At 39.2% G+C, this 26852-nt stretch overlaps 1 long non-coding RNA gene across 2 annotated transcripts; it reads left to right on the top strand.

Annotated features, from left to right (window-relative positions):
• The first annotated feature begins 903 nt into the window (after window positions 1-903).
• LOC145100337 (uncharacterized) lies at window positions 904-2316 on the top strand. Of its 2 annotated transcripts, XR_013704976.1 has the most exons (4): window positions 904-1268; window positions 1452-1535; window positions 1939-1979; window positions 2171-2316. It is a non-coding gene; the product is annotated as an uncharacterized LOC145100337 (long non-coding RNA). The 2 variants fall into 2 exon arrangements; XR_013704975.1 differs by having other exon boundaries at window positions 911-1268; window positions 1939-2316.
• The last annotated feature ends 24536 nt before the right edge of the window (window positions 2317-26852 follow it).

Here is a 26852-nt window from a genome sequence, read left to right as displayed (position 1 = left end):
GACTCTCTGCTAACTCCAGCCGTAAGTAAACTCGTAGAATGGGATGTCATCCACTGACTCCTAATTGCGAGAAGAGAATTTCCCTCCTAAGTCATCGAAAAAGAGGAGGCCTAGCTATGATATGAAAAGGCTCCACGGATGATTGGGGCTTAGGGCAAAAGAAAAGGAAGATTGTCTTGACTCTCTTAACTATGGTAAAATAGTTAGAATGTAAACGAAACACATGCTTCACTCTCGCTTTCAGTATTTTGACAAGAGGGGATAATTGAAGGTCAATTTATTTATAATCTGTCATATACAATCAAGTGATCAACTTTAAATAATCCCACAAAACATGATACTTCAAACAAAAGAGAACACATGCTACTAGAATATTGATATAATATCTTAAACAAAAACAGAAGACTGCAACTTCATCAAAGTTAAAAAATAGAATACATGCTACAAAAGTTAAACAAAGCCTACAAATATCAATAGGGAGCAAAAGATTACACATTAATTACTGCAACTCCAGAGAAAAAGAAATTGACATCGAGATTAAACCAAGCACTAACAAACAGAACCGACAAGAAGAACGGGTTACCGGAAATGGCAGGGACACCAGCGGTAGGTGCCTAGCTAGGTGGTGTCGTTGAGAGGAACGACTTATTAGCGATGGCAAGCACAACAAGGCTGTAAATTGTGCCCACGATGACAGGCGTTAGGAGAATGAAGAGGAAACGATGTAGGAGAAAACGCGTGAAGGAAACAAGGTCAATTAGTTTTTTTTCTTCTAAAATAAAACCTACAATTAATATGTAATTATGTAAAAAATTGCCTTTAATTGGTAAATAGTTTTCCTAACTACAAGACTTTGGTAAAAAACTCTTTGCCTTTGACCCACAAATGCCCCTTCAATTCTGCACCGCTTCATCGTCGACGTTAATCTCTCTCTCTCTCTCTCTCTCTCTCAAAACGAAACTATGAAACCGGTAGATGCCCGCTTGCTTCTTCCTTCAATAAGCCCTAAAATCACACCATCGCCTACTTCCGCTAATACAGTCGTACGCGCCGGTTGGGCGACGATGGCGGTTCAACCGGACGACGTTGAGCTAGGTGGTCGGACAATATGTTAACGATGGTGAGCCGCACACGGATTCCCATGCTGGTGAGCCTTACCCAAATCGATTTAACGTGTTCGTCTTTCTGTTCGTCACCGCTCTCTCGGCCAGTAGGAAACCGGCTTACTGAACCCTCATCTACCATCATAAACGGAAGCACCGAAGCAGGTATGGTTATATTTACGCGTCACAGAGGATCAGTCATCTTACTTGCCATCGAATCGATATGTTTCTAATATCTATAAACTAACTTTTCAAACAACTGTTGTTGACAGCTTCTATATTCATTCATGTTATATACATATGGTAACTGTATTCATTTGTGTTTAAATTCTTTTTTGTTTGCTGTAGCTATTCAATAGTGGAGGAATTAGCAGGATTCGGTGCATCAATACATATGTGTTCCAGAAATCAAAAAGAGATCAATGAAAGGCTGTAAGTATGCTGTTACTGAAACTGATTAATAATAATAGGAGTTTTGACTTATTTTGAAACATGGTTCTAATATGTTTGGTTCTCTTCTTTCGTTATATTGCTAACATGGTTCTAATATGTTAATTTTTTGTGTGTTTGTAGAATAACATTTGTAAGATAACACTGGTACTTCTATGAATGTGGTTTACATTCTGTTTATGCAAATTGTAATTATGAGTTTTCCACACCAAGAGGCATGGGGGTTACCTCATATATATAGTCAATAAAAATACATATACACCCCTCAAGTATACAGCAAAGAATAAATGACTATACAAATAAATAGCTAGACTAATACAAATGTACGCTTTTATTTGCTTCTTTAATCTTTGGTAGTCCTAATTGGGTGTGATACTTTGTGTAGGGTTGGAATGGACGGGAACCGGATAAAAGAACTCTTGGAAAGTGAGTTCATTTGTTCTACATCTTCTTTTTTCTTCAAGTTTCTTTTTAGTTTTGAATTTGGCAAGATTTGTTTTGAATATGCTCTCCATTTGAACGATTTTAGCGCATTAGAATTTCACAAGGTATACAAATAAAAATGTCAAGAATTGCTTGCATGCATGTTTCATTTTAATTTTATAAATCATTTTCAGGAGAAAACGTTGTTAATGTATATAAGTGTTGTTGAGTATGCTGTTTTACAAGAACCTTTCTACCGGATTGAAAGAAATTATATGCAGAAATGGAGAAAACCAAAGCCGGTCCTACTAAACGGAGAAGCCTAGGTTGTTGCATGAAGGGACACAATTAATATATATATATATATATATATATATATATATATATATATATATATATATATATATATATATATATATGTTCAAATGTTTTTTACATCTATTGTGTGCTAGAATGCACCAATAGAAATTTAGTATTAATTATATATATTAAATGCTATCCATACTCATAACCCACTTTTATGGAAACCAATTAAAATTTTCATTTATGCCAACAATAATATTCTTTCAGAATAAATTCATATCTAGATGAATGAGAGTGCATTACAGCAGAATGATAGTATATTTTAGTAGAATACACCTTCGTTCTTCATATTCTATGCAACTTTACTGTATTTTAAGTGATTGAGCCCTGAAATAAAATATGAACTAATATATAAAAACCTAGATGTGAATTCATTCTGAAAAAATGTTATTGCTAACATTAATGACGAATTTAATTAGTTTCCATAAAAAGAGAATTACAATTATGGATATCATTTAATATACATATAATTATAGAAATAATTTAATATCTATATTTATTTAAATAAATAATTATTTAGTTTACTAAATCTCTATTGGTGTATTCTAGCACACAATAAATATAAAAAACAAAATATCCTAACCCTATATATATATATATATATATATATATATATATATATATATATATATATATATATAGGGTTAGGTTCATTTGAGACCACTTATATTTTGTGAGACCGTGAGACGCATTTGTTTATTTTTTTTATTTTTTTTTATTTTTTTTTAGTTAATTCATGTTCCGAAAATAATATTTAAAAAAAGAATTTTTTGATTTTTCCATTTATTTTGCATTTTAAAATTATTTTTAGAATATGTACATTGTAATATTCTATTTAGAATATTTCACGTATTTTTCAAAAAAAATAGAATTTTTTTTTTATTTTTTTTAGTTAATTCAAGTTCCGAAAATAATATTTAAAAAAAGAATTTTTAGATTTTTCCATTTATTTTGCATTTTAAAATTATTTTTTAGAATATGTCAGTGAAATATTCTATTTAGAATATTTCACGTATTTTTCAAAAAAAAAACGGATTTATTTTTATTTTTTTTTATTTTTTTTATATTTTTTTTAGTTAATTCAAGTTCCGAAAATAACATTTAAAAAAAGAATTTTTGGATTTTTCCATTTATTTTGCATTTTAAAATTATTTTTAGATTTGGTCTCACGGTCTCACAAAATTAGAATGGTCTCAAATGAACCTGAACCTATATATATATATATATATATATATATATATATATATATATATATATATATATATATATATATATATATATATATATATATATATATATATATAAGTTAGGTTCATTTGAGACCACCTATATTTTGTGAGACTGTGAGATGGATTTTTTTTATTTTTTTTAGTTAATTCAAGTTCCGAAAATAATATTTAAAAAAAGAATTTTTGGATTTTTCCATTTATTTTGCATTTTAAAATTATTTTTTAGAATATGTAGAGTGTAATATTCTATTAGAATAATTTAACGTATTTTTCAAAAAAAAAACATGATTTTTTTTATTTTTTTAGTTAATTTAAGTTCCGAAAATAATATTTAAAAAAGAATTTGTAGATTTTTCCATTTATTTTGCATTTTAAAAATATTTTTTAGAATACGTACAGTGTAATATTCTATTTAGAATATTTCACGTATTTTTCAAAAAAAATAGATTTTTTTTTTATTTTTTTTAGTTAATTCAAGTTCCGAAAATAATATTTAAAAAAAGAATTTTTAGATTTTTCCATTTATTTTGCATTTTAAAATTATTTTTTAGAATATGTCAGTGAAATATTCTATTTAGAATATTTCACGTATTTTTCAAAAAAAAAACGGATTTTTTTTTATTTTTTTTTTATTTTTTTTTATATTTTTTTAATATTTTTTTTAGTTAATTCAAGTTCCGAAAATAACATTTAAAAAAAGAATTTTTGGATTTTTCCATTTATTTTGCATTTTAAAATTATTTTTAGATTTGGTCTCACGGTCTCACAAAACTAGAATGGTCTCAAATGAACCTGAACCTATATATATATATATATATATATATATATATATATATATATATATATATATATATATATATATATATATATATATATATATATACAAGTTAGGTTCATTTGAGACCACCTATATTTTGTGAGACTGTGAGATGGATTTTTTTATTTTTTTTAGTTAATTCAAGTTCCGAAAATAATATTTAAAAAAAGAATTTTTGGATTTTTCCATTTATTTTGCATTTTAAAATTATTTTTTAGAATATGTAGAGTGTAATATTCTATTAGAATAATTTAACGTATTTTTCAAAAAAAAAACATGATTTTTTTTTATTTTTTTTAGTTAATTTAAGTTCCGAAAATAATATTTAAAAAAAGAATTTGTAGATTTTTCCATTTATTTTGCATTTTAAAAATATTTTTTAGAATACGTACAGTGTAATATTCTATTAGAATATTTCACGTATTTTTTTAAACAAATGGGATTTATTTATTTATTTTTTATTTTTTTTTAGTTAATGCAAGTTCCGAAAATAATATTTAAAAAAAAAGAATTTTTAGATTTTTCCATTGATTTTGCATTTTAAAATTATTTTTTAGAATATGTTAGTGTAATATTCTATTAGAATATTTCACGTATTTTTCAAAAAAAAACGGGATGTTTTTTATTTTTGATCGATATTGTTACAAAACTATTTTCCAGGGTCCTTTTTATCTTCATGAGTAGGGCTTATGGTGTTTTCGGATACATTTATTATATACACTTATCATAATAAAATGAATATTGATTTGCAAGGTTATACAAGTTTTTTTTTTACAATTCCAACAACATCCCTCAGCCCCATGCTTCTTACCTTCTAGATATGTATTATTTTTGTTTTGAGCTAAACTATCATCCAAATTATGAGGATGTACGTTGTTTTTATCATTTTTTTAGATCATCGGTATTAGTTTTATGGTATTTTTTTGGAAAATATAAATTCCGAAAATAGTATTTGAAAATTTTTTTCGACAATTTTCAATTATTTTACATTTTAAAAATGTTTTTTGTTTTATCTACCAAATGAATGTCTAGAATTGCGTCTCACGATCTCACAAAATTAGACCATTTCAAATGACCTAATATATATATATATATATATATATATATATATATATATATATATATATATATATATATATATATATATATATATATATATATATATATATATGACAAAATTGCAAAAATGGTCCCTGTGGTTGGTAAATTTATACGCTTTTGGTCCAAAACGAAACTTTGGTGCACCATTGGTCCAAAATTGGATTTTTTTTTTATTGTTTTTGGCCCCTCACACTAACTTCCATCCATATATGTCGTTAGCTGCAATAAAGACAGGGGTATTTTCGTCTTTCCACCTATTGGTTTTAAATACTAAATTGTAGGGACCATTTTTGTAAAAAACTTGAACTCAATAGAAAGCCTAATAAGATCTTCCCTCTTATAGTCTTATCCAACATCCAACTACACATGAACACCATATCTCTATGCGATTCCCCTCTCTTCACCTCCATATGTATAGATCCCTTCTTTCTGTTTCAATTATGCCATCCACAACCATCTACCTGCTAAAACAATGGAACAACAAAAGAGAAGGTCAGTTTCGATCCATCCCACCATTTTCTCTTATATCTTTCTAGCCATCATCATAATTCCCTTCCTCATTCATGTTCCGCTGAACAAACTCCAATTCAGAATATTTCCCTGCATCATCAAAACCATTTCATCATCCTCCATCCTCACCAAATCGATTCTCCAATTGAAATCAACACAACAATAATTTGCCATCTGATATCTGATTTCAACAAATCAAGAAAAAAACCTACAAAATCCTCATATCCTCAAGAATATCTGAAAATCAGTGAAGCATCAAAATGAAATCGTTATTTCTATTAATTTGTTCTAACGCACTTTCAGAAAAAAAAATTATCATCCATCGACTTACAGTAAAATGCTTCAATTTCCATCAGAGAAACTCAAATCGATTCGTGAATAGATGAGAGAAATTCGAATCGAGTCATTCAGAGAAACAATTTCAATGATTTAACTAAATGCTACTCACAACGACTAGTATTTGGATATCAACTCAACACAAAGTCGTTTGAAGGCTTAGATTTGTGATTTCTAATTAACTAAGGAGTTCGAACAATTAAGCCATGCCAACAGACTCTATATCGGTGCTTGCCAAACAACCTTTGCTGCTAGGGAAAAGGAAGGGCGCTGGAAGTGGTTGTGGGTTTCATTGACGGCTGGTGGTGGTAAATTAGGGCATTCTGACATCTTCATAGGTAGGTAAAATTACAGAATTTAGGTTGCTTCATAGATGTTTGTCAAATATTGAAAAAGGGTAAGCAAAATTACATTGATGGTGGGGACGAATATGTTCGGCGATGGAGAGGTGAAGTAGACGGGGGTGAGTCACGGTGACATCAATGCTATGGCGGCAGAGGTGGGTAGTGTGGGATAACCACCGTTATCGGAAAGGAGGGATCAGAGATGCTAGGGAATAGGAATGACGAAGGAAGTGGCATGGAGTTATGGATGGTGGTGGTAGCTGATTAAAAAAAAAACTAACTTTTTTTCCTTGAAAAAAAACCCACTTTATTTTGTTATTTTTTCAATATTTAAGTTTTTTTATCCAAAAAAAACTAATTATACCAAAAATATTAATTTTTTATACTTTATTAATAAACATCAATACCGATTAAAAAAAAGAAAAAAAAAACCTCGATTAATGTAGATTCACAGTATGCATCTAAACTGTAAATATTTCAATTTTCAACATTCACAATGTGAAAAAGTTCGATCAGTTCAGATTCATACTGTGAATCTAAACTGTAAATATTTCAATTTGTAACATTAACAATATGAATTTGACTTACTATTTCAACTCTTTGATCAGTTGCAAATTAACTTAGTGAAATTTACATATGAATCAAAATATATTTCATATATAGTTTTATAATATTTTAACGTTTTCATTACGTATAAATTAGTTTTGTAAAATCAACAAATGAATTTATTCATATTGTGGATCTGACTTACTATTATTCACAACGTGATTTCGTAGTCAAACCAATTCATTTCATAGTCAAACTTAAAAAAAAATACAAAAAAATACACTATTTCACAGATAGACTGAGAGGATTTCGCAGATGGACGTATTCCATCCGCGAAATTAACCCTATTTATACAGAAAAAAATATTAAAAAAAAAAATTCTCATCTGCGAAAGTACAAGTACCTAAAGCACAACTGTGCTTTAGGTACTTGTACTTTCGCAGATGAGAAGCCCATTTCGCAGATGGGACCTTCTCATCCGCGAAATGGGTGACCATTTTTGTAATTTCGATTTTTTTTGGCTATTTTTGTAATGCAATTAATGTAAATGGCTATTTTTGTCATTTTCTCTATATAATATACAACTAATGATACATATATAACATAATACACATTTCAAGTTACAAAAATCCATAAAAATCCATACAAATAATGATACATCTATTATTATTATTATTATTATTATTATTATTATTATTATTATTATTATAATTTCCATTATTATTATTATTATTTTTCATTATTCGAGTATTAATTATTTTTGGGATCATTTTTTTACATATTTAAGACACGAATAATTAACAATCATACTAATAGTACTACTAATAATAATATTTATAAACATCATAATAATATATAATAATTGCAATGAATGTTTTTAACACACAAACAAACTAATAGTACTACTAATAATAATATTTATAAACATCATAATAATATATAATAATTGCAATGAATGTGTTTAACACACAAACAAACGATTAAACGAAAAAAACTATGTTTAACACATCAATAAGGTGAAATAATCTATGTTTAATTTATAAATAATAAAAAATGATGATAATAAAGGGAAATATGTATATTTATATGTGCATGTATGTATATGTGTGTACGTGTATGTGTGTGCGTATGTATATGTATGTGTGTATGTGTGTATGTATGTGTGTATACATGTATGTGTGTATACATGTATATGTAGGTGTATGTGTATGTGTATATGTATGTTCGTGTGTATGTATTTGGTGAAAGGAGTAATTGATCCCGAAGGTGCACATGACTTTATGAATCATATTAATAGCTATAAGTTGGTGAAAATATAGATGATCATGTATAATAGAAGTGTGAAAAAACGAAGCGGAAAAAACGACGAGTGGTGCCCAAAAAATCGAAAATAAGAAAAATCATAGCTAATTAGCTATAATTTTTCTTATTTTCGATTTTTCGGGCACCAAACGTCATTTTTACACTTCGTTTTTTTCACACCTCTACTATACATGATTATCTATATTTTCACCAACTTATAGCCATTAATATCGTTCATAAAGTCGTGTGCACCATTACTCGTTTAATGGTTTAACACTATAATGACTACAAGAAAAAGGGGCATCCTATGACTATAATATGAAAGACTGATTAATTAGTCTTGGATACCATGTATATAGGACTGATGAATTAGTCCTAGATACTATCTAGGATTGATTTTAATGTGTGTATCATTAGAGATTGACTAGACATATTTGAGACAAAAATTTAGTCCCTAATTTGTTTATGCCAATTTATGTTTGGAGGGAAACACATTGGGGACTGAATTTCAGTCTCTAATAGTCTAGCATCAATTTTGACTTTAAAGGGAAACTTATTAGGGACTAAATTTCAGTCCCTGGTAGACTTGTGCCAATTTTGATTTTGTAGAGAACTTATTAGGGACTAAATTTCAGTCATTGATATACTTGCATTAATTTTTCATTTGGAGGGAAACTTTCTATAGAATAAATTTTAGTCTCTAATAGACATGCATTATTTTACATTTAAATGAACACTTATAAGATACTAGATTTTAGTATTTTGGTTTTATTATTTAGTCATAAATATCATGTATAACAAACTTATGACTTAGTCATGCTAACTATTTATAATGAAACTTACTAGGGATTGAAGTTCAGTCTTGGATAGACTAGCAACCTTTTGACTTTTAATCATTAGGGATTGTAATTCCAAAACAAAGGGGAAATCACCATTGCCACGATCATCGCTCACCACCATCACCAATATTAACACCGCCACCACCATCATCAATATTGTCCATATAAACACCACCATCGATCACAATTGTCTATAATTCAAAAAAAAAAACTAGAGAAAAATATACTTCAAAAGTCTAAAAAACACAACCCATTACCGATATCCGAACATCACCACCATTCACCGCTACCAGTCCCACCACCATAACCACCAATTAGTAAAATCCGAAAGCAAAAACCATAAATCAAACTATTTACAACCTATCATTCATGAAAAAAGTTTGAAATCCAAAACGATTTCGTTCTTAAATCGTTAATCAAAACCGAAAAATTTTCAAACCAAAAATGAACACGAAAGAGAGAGACATTGAGAGGTAAGTTTTGACGACCAAGGTGCTGTTGATAGAGAATACAAGAGGTGGAAACGAGAGAGATCATTGACAAGTTCCAGATGGAGGGTATGATGGAATTGCTTCACATGGTGGTGGTTAGAGATGGGTAGATTCTAGGGTGGCATCGGAGGCAATTGACCGAAGTCTGACCCAGATCCAACCCGACCTTCTAAGAATGATATAGGTCTGGATCGTAATTTTTTATTCGTTTACCCATTAATGTTTTTATTAAAAGATTCGGGTATGAATCGTCACTGATCTACTCCTTTTATAACCTGACCCATATACATTTTATACTTATACATTTATGTTTTATATTTAAATTCCAAGGTTCTGAGGAACAAGGAGGTGCTCCTGGTTCAGGTTCAGTGGCAACATCGGAGGGGGTCTAAGCTGACTTGGGAGATAGAGTCAGAAATGCGGGAGCAACATCCGGAGTTGTTTTCAGTATGAGACTTCTAGGGCGAAGTCTGGCTCTAGTGGGGGAGAATTGTAACATTCCAAGATTCAAGTACAGCTATTCAATCCTCCTTCTTTTTCTCTTGTTGTCAAGTTTAGCCCTTTAGAGGAAATATGTGGCAAATGAGTACGCTGGGCGTACTCGAGAGTAAGTTGCGCATACTCATGCGCTCATTTTAGACGCGGAGTCACCAAGGTACGTTGGGCGTACCCGGCCCAGGTGCAAAACCCTATTCTGACTTGTGCACTATTTAAAGGGTTCTATGGCTCATTTCTCAGCCTCCATATCAGTGAGTGAAACCCTAAGAGAGAGCCTCCCATCGTTCTTAGTGAGTGTGTGAGTGTTGTTGGAGCTAATAGTGTAACGCCAAGAATTTAAAAATAATTTTTCGCATTTAATAAAGACAAACTTCATTTAATATTCATAAAAACATCATTGTTTGTAATTCATTTCATAACATGTATAAAAACCCCAAGATCACATAATATAAAAATCCCGCGTGTGTGCACTGATCAGGCCGGCGCCTTCCCGCGATCCTCACTAGTACCTGAAACAAATAACACCAACACTGTAAGCATAAAGCTTAGTGACTTCCCCAAAATACCATATAACACATATTAGCCACTCGAGGCTATAACTCTGTGGGTCCGTGCACCCATACTCTGTGAACCCTCAGGTTCTAACTCTGTAAACAAGCATAGCATAAATCACATAGAAGAATGCAGTGCAACACATAACATACATAGCATACAAATACTCTATCATATAACTCTGGTTACCTACTCAAGGTAAAGTATAGTGAGAAGACTCACCTCGCGTGTCTCGATATCTCACAACCTGGGAATCCCTCGTGCCCGATTCTCCGAGCTCTAATCCTCCTATAACATCATAATGTCCCTAGTTAACACTTTATATCTCTAATGTTGACTATCCCTAAGAAGTCAACACAGGTCCACTCTGGTCAACGATCAACTTTGACCGGACTCGGCGAGTGCTAGGGCGACTCGGCGAGTCTACACGTTCTCACCAATTCTCTAAGATTCCCTTTCTACACGTCGAGTATCCCCCCTGACTCGACGAGTTCCTCCTGGAAGAATCGCGGGGCCACCCCGACTCAACTCGCCGAGTCTGAAGAACAACTCGGTGAGTCCCAGTTCGACTCAGACCACCTATTAACCCTCTCTAACTCGCCCTGACTCACCGATCCAACTCATAATCCGGACAGGACCACTCTAAGGCAATCTTCAAGCTACTCACCGAGTCTGTTCATCGGACTCGGCGAGTCCATGCCATGCAACCGCTCAAACTGCTTTCTAAGGTCAGATCTGCTCCGACAATTCACAGGTCTGGCCTTCCTAAACTGGTTCATCACGTAAAGCCCTCATTTCGGTGCTCATAATACACCCCATGACTCATAATTTACGTTTTGACCTAAGGCATAAGGATTCCAATCCAAAACCTCCATTGATTCCCGAAATGCTCAGGCATGGGACATTCTGGACTTCCAAGGGTCCCAATATAGGGTTCCAATCGCTTGGGGGACTAAGGAAACACTCAATCTAGCCACAAAAGGGTTCAATAAACCCTAAATCCATATACACATCAACATAGAAGAATGCAACTCGAAAATATTACCTGAATAACGTTGCTCTGTGTCCCCAATCCTCAGAATGTGGCTTCTCTTGTTGTTCCCTTAACCAAGCCTCCTCCTCCTTGCAAAATAACACTTCCAAGATCAATAATGGTCTTCTACCTTGCTCCAGATGCTCACAATCGAATTAGGGTTTCTCTTAAAGGACTAGGATGAACAATGACGGCCATAAGGCCCCTTATATATGTCCCAAACCTGGACGGTTAGGGTTTCGCTAAACAGCGCAGACTCGCCGAGTCCATATCCGGACTCGTCGAGTCCAGTCGCGAACCCGCGACCAGATCCGCGATCCTACTCGGCGAGTCTGAGCTCCAACTCGCCGAGTCCCCTCTTAAAACACCCAAAAATCATAAATATAACGATACCTGGAATTCCGGGCTGTTACAACTCTCCCCCACTAGGACTAGACTTCGCCCGCGAAGTCTCACTCTGAAAATAGCTCCGGATGCTGCTCCCGCATCTCACGCTCCGGCTCCCAGGTCATTTCCGATCCCTTCCGGTGCTGCCACTGAACTAACACCAGAGGTATCTCCTTATTCCTCAGAACCTTGATCTTCCGATCTCTGATGGCCACTGGTCTCTCGGCATAATTCATGTTCGCATCCACCTGAATGTCCTCTAATGGAACCACTGCCGACTCATCGGCTATACACTTTCTCAATTGCGACACATGAAAAGTGTTGTGGATCTTGACTCAATTCCGCTGGCAACTCCAAACGGTAGGCCACCCGGCCTACCCTCGCAATCACACGAAAAGGCCCAATATACCGGGGCCCCAACTTGCCCCTCTTCCTGAATCGAATCACTCCTTTCCAAGGAGAGACCTTCAGGAGTACGAAGTCGCCGACCTGAAACTCAAGCTCGGATCGGCGTCTGTCTGCATAACTTTTCTGTCGGCTCTGGGCGGTCAATAACCTCTGTCTAACCTGCTGAATCTGCTCTGTCGTCTGAAGCACGATCTCTGTACTGCCCATCACTCTCTGTCCCACCTCTCCCCAACAAATGGGGGTCCGACATCTCCTACCATACAACAGCTCAAAGGGCGGCATACCGATGCTCGAATGATGGCTGTTGTTGTAGGAAAACTCCTCCAAGGGCAAATACGCATCCCAGCTACCCCCAAAATCCAACACACACGCCCGAAGCATGTCCTCGAGCGTCTGAATCGTCCGCTCACTCTGACCGTCTGTCTGGGGATGATATGCGGTACTAAAATGCAATCTAGTACCCAACTCCTCATGAAATTTCTTCTAGAACCTAGAAGTGAAACGCACATCACGATCTGAAACAATTGAGATCGGCACCCCATGCCGAGATACTACTTCTCTCACATACACCTCCGCCAATTTCTCTGCTGAAGAACTCTCACTAATGGCAAGGAAGTGAGCGCTCTTCGTCAATCTGTCTACAATCACCCAAATTGCATCAACTCCTCTGGCAGTCCTCGGCAATTTGGTGATGAAATCCATAGTGATCTGTTCCCACTTCCACTCGGGAACCTCCAATGGCTGCAACTTGCCATGCGGTCTCTGGTGCTCGGCCTTAACCCTACGGCAGGTCAAGCACCTCTCAACAAACCACGCGACGTCCCTCTTCATGCAGGGCCACCAATATTCTCTCCTCAAATCCAAATACATCTTTGTAGCCCCGGGATGGATCGAGAATTTCGATCGATGTGCCTCCTCCATCAAAGTAGTACGCGTACCGCCCACAAACGGTACCCAAATCCGACCCTGAAAGGTCATCAACCCTCGAACATCGGTAACGAACTCTGAAACCAACCCAACGACCCGTTCTCTCTTCTACATCTCCGGTTGCATAGCCTCAGACTGTGCCCCACGAATGGCATCCAGTACTGGAGCTATCACGGTCAACCTCAAACATACATTTCGTAGTGGAGTGCTCTCCCCCTTACGGCTCAACGCATCTGCTACCACATTAGCTTTGCCCGGGTGGTACAGGATCTCGCAATCATAATCCTTGACCACATCCAACCACCTCCTCTGACGCATGTTTAGGTTGGGCTGGTCCATCAAGTACTTCAAACTCTTATGGTCCGTGTATATCGTGCAATGAACCCCATACAAGTAATGACGCCAAATCTTGAGGGCGAACACTACCGCCCCCAGCTCTAGATCATGCGTGGGATATCTCGTCTCGTGAGGCTTCAGCTGCCTCGATGCATATGCTATTACATGCCCTCTTTGCATCAGAACTGCACCCAACCCCGAAATAGATGCATCACAATCAACTACAAAATCCTCCATCCCTTCTGGGAGAGCTAACACCGGGGCTTCGCACAATCTCTGGCGAAGTGTCTCAAAAGAGGTCTGCTGCTCGGGTCCCCATGAGAATGCAACCCCCTTTCGGGTCAATCTAGTAAGTGGCACTGCAATTCTGGAGAAGTCCTTAATAAATCTCTGATAATACCCTGCCAATCCAAGGAAACTCCTGATCTCAGAGGGTGACTTCGGCACCTCCCAACTCATCACCGCCTCAACCTTGGCCGGATCGACCAATATCCCTTCCTGATTAACAACATGTCCTAGGAATTGGACCTCCCGCAACCAGAAGTCACACTTGGAGAACTTTGCATAAAGCTTCTCCGATCTCAAAACCCCAAGAACCTCCCTCAAATGTTCCTCATGCTGCTCTCTAGATCTCGAATACACCAAAATATCATCGATAAATACAATCACTGACCGATCCAACATCGGCCTACATACCCTGTTCATGAGATCCATGAATACAGCCGGGGCGTTGGTGAGCCCAAAAGGCATCACCACAAACTCATAATGCCCATATCGCGTCCTGAATGCTGTCTTCTGTACGTCCTCATCCCGCACTTTCACTTGATGATATCCCGACCTCAAGTCGATCTTGGAAAACCAAGATGCTCCGTGCAACTGATCAAATAAATCGTCGATCCTCGGTAATGGGTAACGGTTCTTGACCGTCAACTTGTTCAACTCTCGGTAATCAATGCACATCCGGTGTGAACCATCTTTCTTCTTGACGAACAGAATAGGTGCTCCCCACGGCGAGCTGCTCGGCCGAATGAATCCCTTCCCCAGCAACTCCTGAAGCTGTGAGGATAACTCTTGCATCTCTGGAGGTGCAAAACGATAAGGCACCTTAGCGATAGGCGCGGCTCCCGGAATCAAATCAATACCAAACTCCACTTGCCTCACAGGAGGTACTCCCGGCAGCTCCTCGGGAAAGACATCTGGAAACTCACGCACCACCGGTACTTCCTCAACTGAACTCGGTCTCTCGGAAGTCGCTCGCGTATCCATCACATACGCCACAAAACCCTTACAGCCCTGATGTAGACACTGCCTCGCTCTGGCGGCCGAACAAAAGGCTGATCCCGAACGCGTACCCTCGCCGTACACCGAAAGAACTCCCCCACTAGGGTCTCGTATAGTCACCAGCTGACGCTCGCAGTCGATGACTGCGCTGAATCGGCTCAACCAGTCCATGCCCACAATGACACAAACATCACCCATCGCGATAGGAATTAGGTCAATCGGAAACTCAACCCCAAAAATCTCTAACACACATCCCCGGAAAACCCCCGTGGCACAAATCACTCTATCATCAGCTATGGAAACTCTCAGAGGCCGACTCAATGCCTCACGACTAACACTGATATGCTGACTAAAGGCCAGAGATACAAAAGACCGACTCGCACCCGAGTCAAATAACACTAAAGCAGGCACAGAATTCACAAGGAAGGTACCTACATATAACCTAATATAAGCATAATATTTCAACATCAATATAAATACATGAAAGGAAACGTACCAGCCACCACATCAGGTGCAGCGCGGACTTCCTCCGCAGTCAGCTGGAAGGCTCTCCCTCGAGCTCTCGGTGCCCCAATCTTCATAGGCCGACTCTCTGTAGCTCTGATGGCGGCAGGAGCAGATCCCTGAGGTGCTCCGTGCAGCTGCGGACACTCAGCCTTCCGGTGTCCATTCTGGTTGCAGTGAAAGCACACTGCAAACCCCTTGGGGCAGTCCTTGGCCATGTGCCCCTCCTTGCCACATTTGTAGCAAGACCCCGCTCGGCAAACTCCGTCATGCCCCTTGACGCACTTTCCGCAAGTGCGGCCCTTCTGGCTCCCTGGTCTGGGATCAGCAGGCTTGGCCCGCTTGGCGGCCGGCTGCGACTGTGCCGGTCGCCGATCCCTCCCCTGAGACTCCGCCTCCTCCCTGGCCTGAGTCTCAAGCTCGATCTCCCTCTTCCGGGCATTTGCCTGAAGCTCGGCAAATGTCCGGTACGAGGAGTTTGCAGCGAACTCCCGAATATCCCGCCTCAAGACGCTCAAGTAGCGGCTCATACGTGCCTGCTCAGTGGGCACGTGCTCAGGGCAGAACATCGCCCTCTCGTGGAACATCCTCGTGATTGTTGTAACAGACTCAGTACCCTGCTTGAGGGTCAGAAACTCCTGTGCTAAACGCTCCCTCTCCACCTGGGGAACGTACTCATCTCGAAACATGGTGGTGAACCTCTCCCAGGTCACCGCAGAAAGCTCGGCAGGCGTATAATGCGCCGTTGCAAACTTCCACCAGTCCTTCGCTCCCAAGCGAAGTTGGTTCAGCGCAAATCGGACCTTCAAATGCTCAGGAGACGAGCAAGTGAAGAAGCACCCCTCAATATCAGATATCCACCTCATCGCTGCCACCGGACCCGGGGTCCCATCGAACTCTGGTGGTTTTGTGTTGCTGAATTCCCGGAATAGTAACGCGTCCCCACCCTGCGGCCTTGCAGCAGTCACCGCTGCGGTAGCCGCTGCAGCAACAGCCTCAGTAAGAGCGGCATAACGCTCGTCGAACGTCTCAATCAGTGTGGTCTTTATGGACCCAAACATCTCCGGAATCTCGACCCTGATGGCTACAGCTACCTCCTCCTGGATGATCCGGCGGATATCCTCCTCACTGGTACCACTGCTCTCGGACGTGAAACGTGTCCTCACCATGATCTACCGCTGAAATACGACATACAATAAATTTAGAATCCCCACGAACACACTCACACTCGTCAACTCTTTCCTCCTTGATTCTTGGCATTCCAAAGATTCTTACTTGGGCTGCACCCCGCTCCGGTGCTTCCAGTAGTACGGGCCCAATACTACTGTCTGCACCGCACCAGAATACACTCCAAGTCCTCCTCTTCGGATTCCAGGTCTCAAGTACTCTATCATGCGTAGACCACTCTCTAATATATCTATCATAAGTCCCTCGCTGCTACCTACTCACTCTCAAGCATCTCATAGCAGCTCACCTCTCCCTAGACTAAGGCATCACAAATCAGGCCAATCTATTCCTAGTAGCAATGCCTAGCCTACTCTAGCATGCAGATACATCATATCAATATTAACATCACATAATGTAAGGGTATTTTGGGAAATCACCGTTCGGGCGCGGACTGATCGTACACACATCTCTTGCTCTGCGTCTTTTCAAAAATCTTTTAATCTTTTGAAAATTACATCTCAAATCCTCAGTTTGAGTTCAAATACGCCCGAAGGTGTACTCGAATCCCTCAAACCAAGGCTCTGATACCAAATTGTAACGCCAAGAATTTAAAAATAATTTTTCGCATTTAATAAAGACAAACTTCATTTAATATTCATAAAAACATCATTGTTTGTAATTCATTTCATAACATGTATAAAAACCCCAAGATCACATAATATAAAAATCCCGCGTGTATGCACTGATCAGGCCGGCGCCTTCCCGCGATCCTCACTAGTACCTGAAACAAATCACACCAACACTGTAAGCATAAAGCTTAGTGAGTTCCCCAAAATACCATATAACACATATTAGCCACTCGAGGCTATAACTCTGTGGGTCCGTGCACCCATACTCTGTGAACCCTCAGGTTCTAACTTTGTAAACAAGCATAGCATAAATCACATAGAAGAATGCAGTGCAACACATAACATACATAGCATACAAAGACTCTATCATATAACTCTGGTTACCTACTCAAGGTAAAGTATAGTGAGAAGACTCAACTCGCGTGTCTCGATATCTCACAACCTGGGAATCCCTCGTGCCCGATTCTCCGAGCTCTAATCCTCCTATAACATCATAATGTCCCTAGTTAACACTTTATATCTCTAATGTTGACTATCCCTAAGAAGTCAACACAGGTCCACTCTGGTCAACGATCAACTTTGACCGGACTCAGCGAGTGCTAGGGCGACTCGGCGAGTCTACACGTTCTCACCAATTCTCTAAGATTCCCTTTCTACACGTCGAGTATCCCCCTTGACTCGACGAGTTCCTCCTGGAAGAATCGCGGGGCCACCCCGACTCAACTCGCCGAGTCTGAAGAACAACTCGGCGAGTCCCAGTTCGACTCAGACCACCTATTAACCCTCTCTAACTCGCCCTGACTCACCGATCCAACTCATAACCCGGACAGGACCACTCTAAGGCAATCTTCAAGCTACTCGCCGAGTCTGTTCATCGGACTCGGCGAGTCCATGCCATGCAACCGCTCAAACTGCTTTCTAAGGTCAGATCTGCTCCGACAATTCACAGGTCTGGCCTTCCTAAACTGGTTCATCACGTAAAGCCCTCATTTCGGTGCTCATAATACACCCCATGACTCATAATTTACGTTTTGACCTAAGGCATAAGGATTCCAATCCAAAACCTCCATTGATTCCCGAAATGCTCAGGCATGGGACATTCTGGACTTCCAAGGGTCCCAATATAGGGTTCCAATCGCTTGGGGGACTAAGGAAACACTCAATCTAGCCACAAAAGGGTTCAATAAACCCTAAATCCATATACACATCAACATAAAAGAATGCAACTCGAAAATATTACCTGAATAACGTTGCTCTGTGTCCCCAATCCTCAGAATGTGGCTTCTCTTGTTGTTCCCTTAACCAAGCCTCCTCCTCCTTGCAAAATAACACTTCCAAGATCAATAATGGTCTTCTACCTTGCTCCAGATGCTCACAATCGAATTAGGGTTTCTCTTAAAGGACTAGGATGAACAATGACGGCCATAAGGCCTCTTATATATGTCCCAAACCTGGACGGTTAGGGTTTCGCTAAACAGCGCAGACTCGCCGAGTCCATATCCGGACTCGTCGAGTCCAGTCGCGAACCCGCGACCAAATCCGCGATCCTACTCGGCGAGTCTGAGCTCCAACTCGCCGAGTCCCCTCTTAAAACACCCAAAAATCATAAATATAACGATACCTGGAATTCCGAGCTGTTACAAATAGTGCATTGGTGAGTTAGTGAAGAAGAAGGAAATGAGCTTTTGGAGGCTAAAGCTTGAAGTGCAAGTTTGGATCTGAGATCTACAGAGAAAGGGGCTACACTTAGAGGTATAAAGTTCAAAACTTTCCTCTTCTTTTGGTTTGTTGTTTCATGTGCCATTTCTAGGGTTAAAAACCCCAAAGGTGGAGACTTTATGAGTGTAAGGTGCTCCATGGTCCGAGATCTGTCCCTTTCAGTGGTATTAGTGGTTTAGATCCATAAAGTTTCCATCTTGGTTGTTGATATGGTCATGCTTGAGTAATAAGCCTTCTAGAGTTAGAGAATGGAATATTATGGGAGTTGGTGACTTTTTCATCCATGCAAAGGCTTAAAGTCATCAACTTTTTGGATTAAGAGGCTTAGAAGTGGTCAGATCTAGAAGTTGGACGTGGGTCTTAACTGTTTAAGACCTCAAGAGCTAAAGGACTGAAGCAGGGGAGTACGCCGGGCGTAATCCCAGTACGCGTCGCGTACTGGGTGGCGTTCCCCGATTCTGAGAGGCAGCCGGGTACGCTCAGCGTACACATCTGGTACGCGCAACGTAACCGAAAAAGTTGACTTTTAGGGTATGGTCTATAGTGGGGCCTTTTGAGTTATGAGAGGGGTAAAATGGTCTTTTACCCTTCTGAGAGTGTCATAAGAGGACATAGTCTAGCCTTTGAGAGTTATATTAAATAAGGTATTTATTTCATGTGATTAGGCGGAGGCTAGACCAGCGCTTACCGAGTCAGAGATTTACCGAGTTACCAGAGGTGAGTCTTCTCACTATACTTTACCTAAAGTGGTAAACAGAGTATGTGACAGTGTATTTCAGAGTTAGGTGCCAGTGTATTTGCATGCTATTTATGTGTTATGATTATTGTGATATATGATATGCATGATTCAGAGTTTACAAAGTGAGGACCAGTGGGTCCATAGAGTTAGGACCTTTGGGTTCACAGAGTTAGGGTCAGAGGGCCCACAGAGAGTTGGGACTGGAGGGTCCCACTGAGACACATTGACCAGGGGTCAAACAGAGTTATAGCCTTGAGTGGCTAATATGTGTTAGAGTGGTATTTTGGGGAACTCACTAAGCATTTATGCTTACAGTGTTATGTGTTATGTGTTTCAGGTACCAGTGACGATCGCGGGAAGGTGTCGGCATGATTCGTACACACACATGGTGTTTTATGTATTTCGATCTTGGGAAATGTTTTGTGGAACGAAGATATGATACAATGAGATTTTATTAATAATTGTGAATGAAAATGTGTTTTGAAAATGTGAAAAATTGTTTTAATTTTTACGGTGTTACAAGTTGGTATCAGAGCCTTGGTTTGAGGGATTCTGGTGCACCTCCGGGCGTATCTGAACTCAAACTGAGGATTTGAGGAAATTTCGATAATAAAATAATTTTCAATAGAGTAAAAAGAGCTTTCGAGACAAACAGAGCAAAGCCGTGTGTACGAATAGCCAGCGCCTGAACGGTGATTTCCCAAAATACCATTACAATAAGTTTTATGAGATATGATATGCTATGTTATATGATGAGTTATATTATGCATGCTAGAGTAGACTAGGTATTCTTATTAGGACTAGAGTGGCCTGATATGTGATGCCTTAGTCTAGGAGTTTTGTTGCTAGGGATGCTTGAGAGTGTTTAGATAGCAGCGAGGATCTTATGAGAGATCTACTAGCGAGTAGCATATGATTAGAGAGAGTAGAGTACTTGGGATTTGGGACTCTGGGAAGAGGACTTGGGGTGAATGCTGATGCGATGTGGACGGTAGTATTGGGCCCGTACTACTGAAGACACCGAGTCAGTGCATAGTCCAAGTAAGAATCCTTAGAGTACCAAGGAACAAGTAGGGTGGAGTATTCGAGTGTGAGTATACTCGAGCGAGTCCCTGATATTTTTATGTTGTATTTCATAGAGAGAGATCATGGTTGGGACACGCCACACACCAGAGAGCAGCGGTACAAGTGATGAGGAGATCCGTAGGATCATCCATGAGGAGGTGGCTGCGGCCACCATGGCAGAGATACCAGAGATGTTCGGGTCTATCAAGACCGCACTGATAGAGACTTTTGATGAGAGATATGCTGCTCTTTCTGAGGCTGCTGTTGCTGCGGCCACTGCAGCTATAGCTGCGACTAGGCCGCAGGGTGGTGATGTGTTGCTGTTCCGAGAGTTCAGCAACACAAAACCACCGGAGTTTGATGGGACCCAGGACCCGATTGGGCGATGAGGTGGATTTCAGACATAGAGGGGTGTTTCTTTACTTGCTCATCTCCAAAGCATTTGAGAGTCCGGTTCGCGCTGAACCAGCTTCTCTCGGGAGCGAAGGACTGGTGGAAGTTTGTGACGGCGCACTATACGCCTGCTGAGCTTGCTGCAGTGACCTGGGAGAGGTTCACTGCTATGTTTCGAGATGAGTACGCTCCCCAGGTGGAGAGGGAGCGTTTGGCACAGGAGTTTCTGACCCTCAAGTAGGGTACCGAGTCTGTTACAGTGATTATTCAGATGTTCCATGAGAGGGCGATGTTCTACCTAGAGCACGTGTCCTCCGAGCAGGCACGTATGAGCCGATATCTGAGTGTGTTGAGGAGGGATATACGAGAGTTCGTGGCGAACTCGACATACCGGACATTTTCCGAGCTTCAAGCAAATGCCCGGAAGAGGGAGATAGAGCTGGAGACCCAGGCTAGGGAGGAGGATGAGTCTCAAGGGAGAGATCGACGACCGACACAGTCACAGCCGGCAGCCAAGCGGTCCAAGCCCGCCAATTCGAGATTTGGGAGCCAGAGGGGCCGCACTTATGGCAAGTGCGGCAAGAGCCACGAGAGGATGTGCAGAGCAGGGTCTTGCTACAAATGTGGCAAGGAGGGGCATATGGCCAAGGATTGCCCCAAGGGGTTTGCAGTTTGTTTTCACTGCAACCAGACTGGACACTGGAAGGCAGAATGTCCACAGTTGCGAGGGTCAGCACAGGGAGCATCTCACGGATTTTCCCCTGCTGCAGTGAGAGCTACTAACAGTCGACCAGTGAAGGCCGAGACACCGAAGGCGCGAGGGAGAGCCTTCCAGTTGACCGTGGAGGAGGTCCGCGCGGCGCCCGATGTCGTGGCTGGTATGTATTCTTTCATGTATTTATTTTGATGTTGAGATATTATGCTTATATTATGTTATGCATAGGTACTTTTCTTGTGAGTTCTGTACCTGCCTTGGTGTTATTTGACTCGGGCGCGAGTCGGACTTTTGTATCTTTGGCCTTTAGTCAGCACATCAGTGTTAGTCGAGAGGCGTTGAGTTGACCTCTGAGAGTTTTCATAGCTGACGAGACGGTGGTGTATGCCACAGAGGTGATCCGAGGGTGTGTACTCGAGATTTTCGGTGTTGAGTTCCTGATTGATTTAGTTCCTATTGCGATGGGAGATGTTTGTGTCATCGTGGGCATAGACTGGTTGAGTAGATTCGGAGCGGTTATCGACTGCGAGCGACAACTGGTGACCATACGAGACCCTAGTGGGGGAGTTCTTACTGTGTATGGCGAGGGTACACGTTCGGGGTCGGCATTTTGTTCGGCCGCTAGAGCGAGGCAGAGTCTACAGCAGGGCTGTAGTGGGTTTGTAGCGTATGTGATGGATGCGAGGGTTGATTCAACACAAACACATATATTTACCAAAAAAATTTATTTCCTCATGGATCCAAACCAAAATACCCCACCCACCCCGAACACCCCAAACACTCCAAATGATCTGTTAACGAATATTGGCTACATGCAATTGTTATCATCCCCCATTCAGCAACAACCTCTATTCACTAATCTTTCATACCACCCAAAATACTACCAACAACAACAACAACCACCACCACAAGTCGTTCAATCCCAATTTCAAGCCTTTCAACACCAACCTTCTCCGCAATGTCAATGCCAAACTTCCCAACGTCAACAACCTTCACAACCATCTTAAGTTCCATTATCTAAATCTCAAGCCGTAAACCTCGATAATGACGATGATGATAAACGGGTTCAACAAAACACACCAAGTTGTAGAAGGCAAAAAAATCAAAAGATCCAACAAAAAAGAAAAATACGCAATGGACTGAGGAGGAGGAGGCAACTTTAGCTAAAGCTTGGATTTTCATATCACAAGACGGGGATGTCGGCAATGCGCAATCGGGTCAAAGCTTTTGGAATTGTGTTTTAGACCACTTCCACGCGTTATTAGGAAGGCAAACGAGCAAGACATACAACTCGGTCAATGCAAAATGGCGTGACCTTCGAGCGACTTGCATCAAATTTAACGACGTATTTGACAATCTTAAAAATATGCATCGAAGTGGTCGCAACGATTTCAACATTTTATCAACCGCGTTGTAACAATACAAAATTACCAACAATGGTAGAACGTTTCCCAACCAAAAGCGTGGGAAGTTTGTCACAATGGTCCAAAATGGGTCCTTTATGCGGAAACAACGCATTCGGGATCTACCATCGGTTCCAACAAAAGGCCGAGAACATCCGAGTTGGACATTGGTGTTAACCTCGACCTCAATGATGAGTTCCACACCACCGAGGGGGAGGGTCCACCGGACGTCCAATTTCGTCGACCACCGGGAAGGGACAAAGCGAGAAAGGGGGCGTCTTCTAGCAGAAAATCAACCAACGAGGATGCACTAGCGGAGAAAATCGACAAAACTCTAAATTTTAAAAAAAAAAATTGATTCAACGGAGGAACAAGGTCGGCGACAATTAGCACTCACCACATCAAATTATAAACACGGTACCGCAACTGAATCTCGACCCGGAAAATTTAAGGGTGTTTATAAAAATTCAACAAGAAGTTCTCGACCAATATCAAAAGTAGATTCTATGTTTTTTAGTAATTTAGATTTTCTAAGTTATTTTTATGTTTTTTTTAGTATTTTAGTTTTCATTTTCTAAGTTGGTTTAATCTTCTATGTTTTAAATTATGTAATATGGTTTTAATTAATATAAAATATTTTATTATGTTTTAAATTATGTTTTTATCTAATTTAATTATAAAAAAAAATTAAAAAAAGAGATAATTGTGGAGTGGTGACCATTTCCTAAGTCTAGTGGTTTGGTGGTGAAGGTGACGTGGCGTAGAGGAGACACTACTTTTTCGGTGGGTTGGTGGTGACCACTCCCCATAGCCTTAACGCCTTGTTCCCGAGTTCCACTTAAGGAGAGAAATGGGAGGATAAGGAGGGAAAGTGAGGGGTGTCGAAGGAAAATCGTGTTCCCGAGTTTCATTAATGGAAGAAAAGTGAGGGGAGGGGAAGGATTTTAGAGTCATATTTTCCTTCCAATTTTTCCTCCCAAATTGGGCGGATTTGGGAAGAAAGTGAGGGGAAGGAAAATTTTAAGTTTTATTTTCTTTTTCCTCCTAACTCGGGAACACAAAAACTAAAAATTTTCCTTTCCTTTCCTTCGAACTCGGGAACACGGAATAATTAATATTTTCCTTCACCTCCCTTTCTTTCTGTCAAAATTTGCCTTCCATTTCCTTTAATGAATTTACATAAAAACTCAGGAAGAAGGCGTAAGCGTTATTGTTTTGAATTGACTCATTCCTTTATCCCTATATCTCGGCAAAATCTGTTCATTGTTCTATATACTTGAAGACGCATTCAAATAGAAGTTCTCATTGCACTACTAACTTCACCGTTATTGTTTTGAATTGACTCATTCCTTTATCCCTATATCTCGGCAAAATCTGTTCATTGTTCTATATACTTGAAGACGCATTCAAATAGAAGTTCTCATTGCACTACTAACTTCACCGTTATTGTTTTGAATTGACTCATTCCTTTATCCCTATATCTCGGCAAAATCTGTTCATTGTTCTATATACTTGAAGACGCATTCAAATAGAAGTTCTCATTGCACTACTAACTTCACCGTTATTGTTTTGAATTGACTCATTCCTTTATCCCTATATCTCGGTAAAATCTGTTCATTGTTCTATATACTTGAAGACGCATTCAAATAGAAGTTCTCATTGCACTACTAACTTCACCACCGCTATTTACCACCGTCCAACTTTCTATATGGAGAGTTTTAAACCAAACCTCCTACCAAATACTTTCATATTCATTAACCCATTTCAATCTCTCTGCTCCATCTCTTTCGCTCACAAACCCTAGCCACACCACTCACCTTTCTCTCTTTCTACACACCACCTAAATCATGCCACCACCATCATCGAGGTTCTAGGTACCTTGGCCTGTGAAGCAAATATAATAGTGCTTACATCTTTGACGAAACCCCTGGTAGAAAATTAAATGAAAGAAATTTTCGTTCTTTTTTTACCTCTCACCTTGCTATTGGATTTAAAACAACTGATTATGGTTTTTTTTACACTTACAATTTTTGGTTTTACAGGATTGCAAGTTCGATTAGGTTTTTGGTCACCACCATAGCTCATCATAGTGTCTTCTTAGGTGGTTTTTCTTTTTGGATTCTGGTTTAAACACCGCACCACCACCTCTATCTCACTCTTTCACACAAAAATTATATCAGGGCATTATTCTTTATCTTACACACAAATGGTTTTAATGTTAGTTTTCTGCAGCCAACCCCACGGATATTTTTCTCTGTGATTTAGAGAGAAGGAAAGACCCGGGACCTATATAGAACACCAAATTATACACAATATTCATGGCAAAGAGCCCAATGGGGCAATGGTCATTCTGGAACTGTAGACAAGAAATATGATTTTTAAATGGAAATTCAAGAGCAAGAACTTGAAGCTTCTCCCCATTTAGTTTTACATTTTTTTTTTATTTTAGATCTGCTTTGGACTTTTGGAACCATAGGAACCAATGGTTGTTCTTTCAGGTACTTGGATTTGGATCAATTTTTTGCTATTTGGTTAATTATAAAGTTGTTGGCATAAATATTATCAGTGAATCTAGACGAGTGGACAGACGAATTGGTTCAGGACATGTTTTGTGGGTTCTATTTTATCTACTTTATTTGTATTATTAGTAGTTTTATTGGTATTATTAGTAGCTAATAAAAAGTACTAATAAAAAGTACTGCGGAAACTAGGTCAGTAGTTACGTAGTTACAGGCTGACAACATGGTGTGCTATTTACCTTCTCTTCTTTATCTGGAGTAATGACCATTATGCCCTCGGATGTCATTTACATCTGTAAGGCCGGGGTATATTTGGTTTGAGTTTCCATTGATGTTGTGTAAGTCTTAACAATGGTGGGTGCTACTGCTGGTTGGAGATAGTTGTGGTGGGTGTTGGTGGTGTATTAGGGTGATATTCTTGAAATTGGGTGATAAAACAGATATAGAAAGATCCAAGTACCAGGTATATGATCTATAATCTGGTTAACTTAATTGCAACTTTGTATCAACTATTGAAGCTTAATTATTTTGGTACATTTGGAAATTTAATGTGTAAAATTCTTAATTCATTTTTTTTTGATAATTTGAAGTTGCCATTTACCTCCATGAAATGCATCCATAAAATAGAAGTATAATTATTAAATTCAACGTTTAAATTGTGCAGTTAAAATTTGGAGTTCAATGACATGCATTGTTATAAATTTTTTTAAACCAGGTCACAAC

Source organism: Lactuca serriola, chromosome 4 (genome assembly GCF_051521515.1).
Source record: "Lactuca serriola cultivar US96UC23 chromosome 4, Lser_US96UC23_V15, whole genome shotgun sequence".
Taxonomy (NCBI): Eukaryota; Viridiplantae; Streptophyta; class Magnoliopsida; order Asterales; family Asteraceae; genus Lactuca; species Lactuca serriola.
This window is presented reverse-complemented; position numbering and strand designations above follow the sequence as displayed.